Consider the following 12,348-nt stretch of genomic DNA (forward strand, 5'->3'; position numbering starts at 1 on the left):
CTGTTTACCATGAGGCAATTATTTTTCTAGATCCTTTTAGATGTATGAAAGCATTTGAGTTTCAAGAAAATCCTGCCAGTTCTATATTATATTGCCACACTTACAGACAACAAGTTCTGTAGAGAAAGGCATGCTAATACAGTGGGAAAATGGTGGACTCCAAAAAGGCCCAAACTTATTAAAATGCCAGGTATTCTACTTAATGATTAGAAGATTCTAGGAATACTTATCTGCAAAATGGAGATGATCAAAAGTATTTGATTTGCAAAACTATACACCTGTAAAGCACCAAGTACATAGCATGGCACATAGTAAGTGTTCAATAAATGAAAGCCATTAATGTTAGCTATAATCGAGCTAAAAGGAAAATAATCCTGCCTTTACTCCCTTACATTGAGCTGCCTTTCAGACTTATTCACATACAGCAACTGCTGAATATTATGGATTCATATATGTAATAGCTTTTACCTTTATTTTTATTTAATCCTGGGAGAAAAGCAGACCCTGAAAAGCCTGGAGCTAGGCTAGAAATTACAACCAGACCATTGTTCCCTAGATGAACATAATAAGCACTTTTACAAAATACCAACATCAGCCAAGGCCACTGTGACCAACATGAATCAAAAACAAGGCAACTTGTGATCATATCTGAACACGGAAAAAACTGTGAATATTGTACAATCCACAAAAAAAATGACCAAATAGCTCTTATCCCAGCTAATACAGATGATTGCCACTTATTTTCCCATGAGTTTAGCCTCACTCCATTCTTCCTATGTTTTGGATAAATATGAAACCCTATCATACAATTATCACCATTTTCTGCCAAATCCAATCCATGAGAAAGCCTGCCTCCCTTAACCTTCCCCAAACCTCCCACACAAACCCAAATCCTGTTTGTAACACCATCTTACAGAGACCCCTAATGGTTCTCTATGGTGAACAAGTCACACTTTGTCAATCCACAGGTATATTCCTGGTGGATTTTAGCTCTTGAGACCACTGACACTCCTAAAAGAATCAAAAACAAGAAATGGAATTCCATTATCAGGGATAGATACAACTCCAAGCCAGATTCCAAGCCATTTGTTATGAATCCATGTATAACATAAATTTATTATTTAAACTGTGATATCCTAGCTTAACGGGAAAAAAAAAAAAAAAAACCCTAAACTAAAATCAGTAAAGCCACCTGAAATTAGTATTTTGGGAGGGTTTCAAGATGGCGGATTAGAGATGGTTGCTTTCCTGGCTACTATGTGGCCTGAAACCAAGAAAGCAGACAGGCAGATTCTCAGCAAGGTGGGTGAAAAAAAAAAAAATGAGGGACCTTTTTTGGAATTTAATACTGGACATTCAAATCAGATTGGGGTCTTGGGAGGTTGGATATAATAAGAAATCCCCAGTGGCATAGCCACTGCCACAGCCAGAGACACCAGCCAGAGCAGTCCCTTAGTGAGTAAAGTGGAGGGACAAGGGAACTAAAGGAACACATATTTTTAGGAGGCCTTAGGCATGTCTGGGTACAGAGAGTTTAGAGATCAAAGACACAGCCTGACTAAACTAAAACGTGTGCTGCACAATATCGTTGTGTTGGAAAGAAGGCAAATCTCTCCTGGTTGCATGTGGAGGTGCAGGGATAGTTCACTGAGGGAGCTAAGTACTAGCAAACCCCAGTCTGGCCAGAAATACAGAGCTGGCAAACCCACATTGTGTGACATAGAGTGTGTTTAAGTTATGAGGAGAAAATCAAACATGGAAAGCGGTTTACATAGGGGACTGACTACCTGGTCATGGAAACCCACACAGCTCCACCCCTCCCCCTCCAATCTGGCTGTTTACAGGCCCAGCTGGGAGAGGCACTAGTCTCTTGAATTGTAGGTCTCTCAAATTCCTGGCTGGGAATTCAAAAGGGTGAAGGTGGGATAGATTGAGTTGGGAGGCTGAACCCAAGACCAGGAAACATGGGGTCACAGAAGACATGGTGGACTAAGAAGTGGCTCCTCTACCACATAAGTGGAACCCAGGGAGGATCCCTGGGGTGCAGTCTTGCAATGTGGACCCACAATCTCTAGGCCCTGGAGGTGCTGATTTAAATCTCCTGAAGAACTGGCATTCAGCAAAAAGCCTGGGGTTCTAGTTCTCACACTAGCAACTCCACCCTGAGCGTGGAGCAAGTATCATGCTCCAGATGACCCTACCTAACACTGCTGAGAAGGGAAGCTGAGAATCTTTTGAATTCCAATAGAAATAATTCTTTAAATTTTCATTGAGATTTTTTTCTTTTCTCCTATTTTCTTTTCTCTGTTTAATTGTGACCTTAATGGTTCATGGACATTTATACATATTCACTTTTTTTTTTCTCATTTCTAGAATTTTTTAAGCCAGTTATTTTTCAAGGATCAGTTTTTTGAAGACTAAGATGTTTGCTTAGTGTATTTTAATTTCTTTAATTACTTTTTTTTAAGTTTTACTTTATAAATTTTTTCTTTCATTTATGTTTCCCTTTATTCTCTTTCTCTGTTTTCTTTTGCTAATAGCCGATCTTGACTGTTCTCTTTTTCACCCTTCCTTTAATTTTTTACTTATATCTTCTCTACTCTTCCTTCATATTCATCACATCCTACATCACTTCTGTTCTCTCCCTGTTCACCATTCAAAATTGTAAACCCTTTTGAAAACATATTGTGTTTTATTGTAGGCAATAACTGATCATATCATTTCTGTTAATTATGATAATTAACATTGTAGATGGTTTGGATGTGAGGTACCCCCAAAAGCTCACTTGTGAGACAATGCAAGAGGTTCAGAGGAAAAATGATTGGGTTGTGAGAGTCTTAACGCAATCAGTGTTTAATCCCCTAATAGGTAAATAGAAAATAAAAGTGAAAACAGCAAAGGGAAATACTACACTAGAAGAACAGCCAATCAAAGGAGAAACTAATACAAATTTAAAACCAGAAATAAATCAAAATTACAGGGAATAAAAATCATATCTCGATAATAACACTGAATGTAAATGGCCTAATCTGATCAATCAAAAGACATAAACTGACAGACTGAATTTAAAAACAAGACTCAACAACATGCTGTCTCCAAGAGACTCACCTCATAGGCAAAGACATCCACAGAATGAAGGTAAAAGAATGGGAAAAAAACATATCATTCACATGGATCTCATAAATAAATAGAGGTTTCTATCCTCATATCAGATAAAGTGGACTTCAAGTCAAAGTTAATCAGAAAGAACAAAGAAGGATGTTTCATACTGCTTATGAAATTACACATAGGCAAGACATAACAATTGTAAATACTTATGCCCCCAAGCAATGGAGCTTCTATGTACATTGGATAAGCCCTTCTCAATTTCAAGAATCAAATAGACCACAACACAATATTACTGGGTGACTTTAAAATACCTCTCTCACCACTGGATAGAACCTCCAGAAAACTAAATAAAGAAGGTATGGAACTAAAAAATAAAATTAGTAGTTTAACAAACATATATAAAATATTTCATCCATCAATAACTGAATACACTTGCTTCTCAGCATATCTTAGACCACAAAGCAACTCTTAGCAAATACAAAAAAATAGAGAAAATATCTTGCATTCCATCAGATCATAATGAAATGAAATTATAAATCAACAATAAAATGAAAAATAGAAGCTACTCTAACACCCGGAGATTAAATTATACACTATTGCATGACCAATGGATAGCAAAAGAGATCAGGGATGAAATTTTAAAAAATACTCAGAGGCAAATGAGAATAGAAATACAACATATCAAAACCTCTGAAGCACTAAGAGGGCAGTTTGTTCTAAGAGGGAAGCTCATTGCATTGAGTTCATTCATTAAAAATTAGAAAGTTACCAAGTAAATAACTTAACATTACATCTCAAAGCCCTAGAAAAAGAAGACGAAATCAACACTAAAAGCAGTAAAAGATAGGAAATAATTAAAATCAGCACTAAAAACAATGAAATTGAAACAAACAAAAATAAATTAATGAAATCAATGAAACATTAGTTGGTTCTTTGAAAAATAAAATAAAATTGATAAGCCCTTTGCCAAGCTAACAAAGAAAAAGTGAAAACTCAAATTAATAAAATTGTGATGAAATGGATACTACTGAACTACAGATAATAATCAGAAAACTATTTTGAAAATTTATACTCTTATAAAATAGAAAATCTTGATGCCATTAACAAATTTCTATAGACTTGTGACATACCCAAATTGAATCAGAAGGACATAGAAAGAAATGTTTTGGGGGGGAGTACTAAGGACAAACTCAGGGACAATAGACCACTGAGCCGCATGCCCAGCCCTATTTTGTATTTTCTTTAGAGACAGGGTCTCACTGAGTTACTTAGCACCTTGCTTTTGCTGAGGCTGGCTTTAAACTCGCCATCCTCCTGTCTCTGCCTCCTGAGCTGCTGGGATTACAGGCGTGCACCACTGTGCCTGGCAGAAAATTTAAACAGATCAATTTCAAGCAATGAAATTGAAGATGCCATGAAAAGCCTACCAACAAAGAAAAGTCCAGGACCAGAGGGATTTTCAGCTGAGTTCTACAAGACCTTCAAAGAAAAATTAATACCAATTCTCCTCAAATTATGCCATGAAATAGAAAAGGGGGAATCCTTCCAAACTCATTCCATGAAGCTAGTATCACCCTGATACCATAACCAGACAAAGACACATCAAGGAAAGAAAACTTCAGACCAATATCCCTGATGAACATAGACACAAAAACGCTTAACAAAATGCTGGCAAAGAGCATACAAAAAGACATTAAAAAGATAGCGCACCACAATCAAGTGGGGTTCATACCAGGCATGCAAGTTTGGTTCAACATATGGAAACCAGCAAATGTAATTCCTCACATCAATAGACTTAAAGACAAGAATTACATAATTATATCAATAGATGCAGAAAAAGCATTTGACAAAATACAGCATCCATTCATGTTCAAAACCCTAGAAAAACTAGGGATAGTAGGAACATACCTCAAAATTGTAAAAGCTATACATGTTAAACCCAAGGCTGACACAATTCAAACTAGAGAAAAATTGAAAGCATTCCCTCTAAAAACTGGAAGAATACAAGGATGTCCTCTTTCAGTACTTCTGTTCAACAGCCTTTGAAACTCTAACCAGAGCAATTAGAAGAAAGAAATTAAAGTAATACAAATAGGAAAAGAAGAACTCAAACTATCCATATTTACCAACAACATGATTCAATATTTAGAAGACCCAAAAACCTTCATAAAAAAACTTCTAGAACTCATAAATGAATTTATCAAAATAGCAGAATATAAAATTAATATCCCATAAATCAACTGTGGTCCTGTACATCCGTGATGAATCAAGTGAAAGAGAAATTAGGAAAACTAACTCATTCACAGTAGCCTCAAAAAAAAATTTTTTTTTTTGGAGTGCTCGCTTCAGCAGTACATATACTAAAATTGAACGACCCTTCACCTACTAGAAGTAAGTAGGCCCAACTCTTCATCATATTGGCTTAGGAACAAAATTCTTCAACAAGACTCTAAAAGTGCAAGAAATAAAATCATGAATCAATAAATTGGATGGTATCAAATTCAAAAGCTTCTTCACAGCAAAGGAAACAATCAAGAAAGTGAAAAGAGAGCTTACAGAACGGGAGAAAATCTTTGCCACCTGCTCCTCAGATAGAGTGTTAATCTCTAAGATATATAAAGAACTCAAAAATCTCAACACCAAAAAACAAATAACCCAATTAATAAGTGGGCAAAAGACCTAGATACTTCACAAAAGAAGAAACATGATCAGTCAACAGATATATGGAAAAATGTTCAATATCACTAGCAATTAGAAAAATGCGAATTAAAACTACACTGAAATTTCATCTCACTCCAGTCAGAATGACAATTAGCAAGAATACAAGTAATAATAAATGTTAGCAAGGACATGAGGAAAAAGGCACACTCATACATTGCTCTATCCAGAGCAATTAGAAGAAAAAAATTAAAGGAATACAAATAGTGGGACTGCAAATTGGTGCAATCATTATAGAAATCAGTATGGAGATTCCTCAGAAAACTTGGAATGTTACCACAATTTTACCCAGTTAACTCACTCCTTGGTGTATACCCAAAGATACAGTGACTCAGTCACACCAAATTTATAGCAGCTCAATTCACAATAGCTAAGCTATGGAACCAACCTAGGTGCCTTTCAACAGATGAATGGATAAAGAAAATGTGGTATATATCCAACATGGAATATTACTCAACCATAAAGAATAATGAAATTATGGCATTTGCTGGTAAATGGATATAACTGGAGACTATCGTGTTAAGTAAAATAAGCAATCCCCAAACACCAAAGGCTAAATGTTCTCTCTAATGTGTGGATGCTAACACACAGTAAGGCTTGGGGGTAAGAATAGAAGTTCATTGGGTTAGACAAAGAGGAATGAAGAGAAGGGAGGGGGGATGGGAATAGGAAAGACAGTAGAATGTATCAAACATAACTTTCCTGTGTTCATATAGGAATACATGACCAGTGTAACTCCATATCATATATAACCACAAGAATGGGAAGTTATACTCCATATAGGAATAATGTGTTAATAGATATACTCTATTGTCTATATCTAAAAGAAACATATAAAAAACTAGCATTTTGTCAATAAATCTAATAAGAATTTCTTTTCTTTTTTGATACTAGAGATTGAAGCACCCAGGAGAGCTTTACCACTGAGCTATACTCCTGGCCCTTTTTTATTCTTTGTTTGAGACAGGGTCTTGCTAAATTGCCCAGGTTGGCCTCAAACTTTCAATTTCTCTGCCTCAGCTTCCAGAGTTGCTTGGATTACGAGCATATACCACTGCACCAGTTCTGATGAGAATTTCTGAAGGAATTTTTGAAATTGATCTGTAGACACTGCCAATCTGGGATTAATCTCTATAGTTTTAAGAGTATGTTAGCTCGACAAAATTAAGAATGGGTAGACTGTAAAAAGGCTTTTAAAAAATATATTATTGGAGAGTCATTCTCAAATTTCATTTTATAAAGACCCCATTTAAATATTGCCTCCTGCAGGGTGTGGTGGTGCATGGCTATAATCTCAGTGACTCAGGTTGAGGCAAGAGAATTGCAAATTCGAGAAGCAGCTTCAGCAACTCTAATAAAGTCTTAAAAGCAACTCAAAATAAATAAAAAGGGCTGGGGAGTAGCTCAGTGGTAAAGTGCCCCTGGGTTCAATCCTCAGTACCTAAACAAATAAATAAATAAATAAATACTTTCTGAAACTTCCCAAGTATCCCTAAGAAAGTCTACAGGGGCTGAGGTTGTGGCTCTGTGGTAGAGCGCTTGCCTGGCATGGATGAGGTACTGGGTTCGATTCTCAACACCACATATTAATTAATAAATAAATAAAGGTCCATCGACAACTAAAAAAAAATTAAAAAAAGAAGCAATGCAATTGCTTAATGCTTTAAAAGAAAGAAAGAAAGAAAGTCTACAGACTGCTACACTGGAATTACCAAAAACTTTATTCTATTTTTTTTTCTTTCTCAACATTTTTTTCTATTGGCACATTGTAGCTGTATGTAATGATGGGTTTTGTTGAACTATTTTTCTGAAGCAGATTCTAGGCTTCACTGTAGCCCTACTGAATCAGAATCTTTAGATACTGCAATCAGTATTTTTAACAAGTTCATTGAATGATGATTATGTGAACAAATTCTAAAGAGGCACCAACCTAGGGAATAAGAGATGAATTGTGTATGTCAATTTGGATCCACAGTCCTAACTGGTTCTTAAAAAGTAAAATTATCTTTAAAGTATTAAGTACTTTTTAACCACATAAATTTTGCATGCTGTACCTGTTTATGTTTTATTATAAATGTTAAATTGCCAAATTGTCTTCCTACCCCTACTCTTCTTTTCAATAAAAATTGAAGCTCTCAGTGCATGTCTGTAATTCCAGCAGCTTGAGCAGCTGAGGTAGGAAGATTGCAGAGCCCCAGCAACTTAGGGAGACCCTGTCTCAAAATGAAAAAAATAATTAAAAAGGGCCAGGGATATGATTAAACACCCCTGGGTTTATCCCAGCCCCATACCAAAAGCAAAACAAAAGAAACTTAAAGCTTTAGGAATGTGTAATATATTTTATCTTGAAGCTTCTAAGAATCTACTTGGCTTGGGAGTTAGAAGTACTTCACATTTTAAGCTCAGAAGGAAGTGAACTTATTTGTGCTTTATTTGTTATATGCTTAGAGTCTAGAAGAGAACTTGGTAATGTACTAAGCTATGAATATTTGCTAGATGAATGAATGCATGTACGTTGCTGTATGTGGTACTTATAGTAACAATTGTTTTATCCAGTTCACTTTCATTTGATAGAGTCCCTATCCTACGGTTTACAAGAGCAGTAGTTGGTAGATTCCTTGGATAACTAACCACGTAAGGCAGTGGATTGTCAGCCAGAATTTCTAGGGCTGATGGAGAAAAGTGTAAAAGCAGGGAGGAGTAGGAAGGGCATGAATATTAGAGTCAAAATATTTCAAAACTGGAGGGAGACTATAGAACATCTAATTTCATGGTAAAATTAGAAAAATAAGAGTTATATTGGCCTTTTACAAAGCTAAATTGGTTCAATTTAAAGAACAGTTCTTCATTCCAAGACTTTTGTTAACCACCAACTTGGATTTTAAAATGTTCTTTCTTTATGAAGACTGAGATAATAACTTTTTTTTTCTTTTTTAATAGCCTCACTTGGGAAGATATGAAGCAGACCATTCGATCTTGTCCCTCTTCTTATTAATTTATTAGCCATGAAATCCTAAAGTTTGGGAATCACTAATAGAATATATAATACTAGCTAATATTAGGTGCTTCCTGTGAGTTAACTTTATGTAATTTGATACTTCAAAAAATTTATATTTCCCTCAAAAAAAAATCTGTGTGAGAATAATTATGTTCCTGTACAGATAAAGAAACTGAGACATAGGGAATAGTTTATAAGTCTAGAGATAGTTTAAAACCCAGGCAATATAACCCTATAGATGATATGCTTACTGTTCCCTATTATCTCTTTGAATCCAAACTTTTTTTTTTTAAGAGAGAGAGAAAGGGAGAATTTTTAGTATTTATTTTTTAGTTTTTGGCGGACACAACATCTTTGTATGAGGTGCTGAGGATGGAACCCTGGCTGCACGCACTCCAGGCTAGCGCGCTACCGCTTGAGCCACATCCCTACCCCTGAATCCAAACTTCTTAAACAAGCTGTTTATCATCACTGAAATTTGGGTTTCCCATAAAATGGGAAATCTATAAACCTACCTCATTGGCTTATTGGGAGATATTGAAGAGTAAGAAATATCTTAACATACTTAATATTATTTCCATACTCATCATTAAGCTAAAATCAGTTATTTTCCACTTGACCAACTTCCTTTACCTCATTAAAATGATTATACATATTAAATATTATTAACAATTAGCTATAATTTAGATGCAATCTTAGGCCTTATTTCTATAGGTAAATTTGTCAGATGCCTCATTTGTTTCTCTGGGAACTTGACTGGTCTTAAAGTCACATGGGTAATTGAAGATTTCTATAGACAGCAAAGAAAGCTAAATCTCCTTCTGAGAATGTTCTTGTTCAAACAATTCTTGTTCAGATATCCCCCTGTGTAAAAGACCAACATGCACAGTAATTTATATAGTAACCAAGTAGAAATCAATTCTTGTTTTAAAATATTAATCACTCATGTATAAAATAAGGTGCCTGCTTGAGAAATACTTTCCCTTGGTCTATGCAATGGTTTGAAGGTGTCCACTCCCAAATTCACGTTGCCAGTGTGATAGCATTAAAAGGTTGATCCTTTTAAGGTTTCCCTCATGGGAAAACCAATCCTGTAGGCACCTTGTTCTTGGACTTTTCAGCCTCTAGTCACAGGTATTTTGTTACAGCAGGACAGAGACTGCGTTTTCAATGCCTTTCCAAACTTGGTCTCAAAGAAGAAATGCAGCTATATTATTACTTCATTGAGTTTGAAATGCTACCAAAAATATAAACCTATAAATTATTATACATTATGGTACATCAGGGTTTTGTTTTTTGTTTTGTGTATCAGAGATTGAACTCAGGGGCACTTAACTACTGAGCCACATCCTCAGCCCTTTTTTTGTATTTTTTTAGAAACAGGATCTTGCTGAGTTGCTGAGAGCTTTGCTAAATTGCTGCAGCTGGCTTTGAACTCATGATTCTCCTGCCTCAGCTTCCCGAACCACTGGGATTATAGGTGTGTGCCACCATGCCCACCATTTTGGTACATCTTTACTAAGCTATTACAAAGTATAAGGGGCTGGGGGTATAGCTCAGTGGTAGAGCACTTGCCTAGCAAGTACAAGGACCTGGGTTCAATCACAAGCAAAACAAACAAAAAATAGGGATGAAGGTGTTGCTAAGCGATAAGAGTAATTGCCTGTCATGTGCAAGGACCAGCAGTAAATCCCAGCACCACCCAAAAGTGTTGAACTTTGTTTATTGACATGCAAAATATGCTCAAGAGAACTAACCACATTCAATTCTTGTAGAAATCCCTAAAAGAAACCTGTAGATATCATTAAAACTGAGAATGTACATTACTAAACTAGGCAGGAAGTTGGGATACACATGACTTCCTGTACATTAGGACCTAGAGTGGGCTACAGAGAAAGAATGGAATTAGAGGCAGAGTGGGTAGGGATGAAGAGATTGCATCATCCAAGGCTCCCTTCTGTGGTGCGACAGCCTCATAGTCATAAGCTATGTATTGGTTCACTGGAGAGGCAGTTGACTCCAGCAGAAATGCTTGTCTGCTGCAGATGGGATAACTGGAAAACAGTCTTCCTGGTCTAATACAATTTAGTGTTAATATAGTAACTTGGTTTAACCTACATTATCAGCCACCTTTCTAAGCAAAGGGAATAGTACTGAGATGAAAAATATACAAGATTCTTTAATAAAGTTTAAAACGATGACTAAAATAGTAAGTGATAAGAGATATATATATATAAGGGTTTTAGAGCTGAATTTAGGCAAAAGTAGACCAAATGGCAGAAATAGTGAAAATGAATTAAAAAAGAAATGAGTCCAACATGGCTAGAGCAGTTCAAGCAAGAAAAAAAATGAAAAGATCAACAGAAGGCAGGAGCCAGATAATAACATAAATTTGTTGTAATGGAAAGCTGCTGTGGATTTAAACTAGGCAGTCTCTTCAAGTCCTAAATGAATGACCCTATTGTGTAGATAGATAGGATAAGAGCCAGATAAGGAGCAAGAGGGAGCAGCATGGAAGACAATGCAAAGGGTTCAAGTGAGAAAGGTAGCTTGACCTCTAGTGGCAGCAATGGAGATGAGACAAAGCATATATTCACAAAAAACCCATAGGATTTACATATTGATTAAATATAGGAATGACAGCGAATAGAGTCAGACTTCTACATCATTTAGTTCGAACAAATGAGTTTTAAGTAATATACTAGTTACTAGAGAACAAACTAGGGGAAAAACATGTTGGGTTGAAATATCAAGATTCACGTTATATTGGTTACTTTTGATTGTTAGACCAATTAACTATTGCACAAACTCTGGTCATGAAGAGGGGCAGGCTAGATATACAACTTGGAAGGTATCAAAAGATAATGTAATGCTAGATGATGACCCAACCCCCTGTCTCCTGTGGCCCCTTTGGAGGCAGAAGAACTAGAAATTACAGCTCAGCCCTGAGGTAGGGAAGAAAAGAAGAAATTGGCAAATGCAACAGTAGTCAGTAAAGTGTAAGAAAAACCAGGAATGTTGTTTCATAGAAGCAAAGAAACAAGAGGACAATTATTAAATGCTGCTGAAGGTTTAGTGAGGACAAAAAAAAAAAAACATGAAATACAAGTTTGATGCTCAAACTTTTTGTTATGGTAAATTCTATAAATGTGTTACCTTATATAGCAACAGGAATTTTGCAAACATGACTAAGGATCCTGAACTAAAGATCATCCAGGTGGATTCCATGTAATAAAACATGTCTAAATATAGTAAAGAAGTAAGAGTTCAGAGATACCAGATGCTATGCTGCTGGCTTTAAAGATACAGGAAAAGACCATGAGTCAAGGAATACAGCTGGTTTCTAGAAGCTAGAAAAGGCAGGGAAACAGGTTCTCTCTTGCAGCTTCCAAAATACCATCAACATCTTGACTTTATCATCTTATTTTTGTTACTAGGGATTGAACTCAGGTCTCAAACTCAAGATACTTCTGCAAAAGCCTTCCAAGTCACTGGGATTACAGGCATGGGCCACGGTATCAAAA

This window comes from Urocitellus parryii, chromosome 5 (assembly GCF_045843805.1).
Source record: "Urocitellus parryii isolate mUroPar1 chromosome 5, mUroPar1.hap1, whole genome shotgun sequence".
Classification (NCBI taxonomy): domain Eukaryota; kingdom Metazoa; phylum Chordata; class Mammalia; order Rodentia; family Sciuridae; genus Urocitellus; species Urocitellus parryii.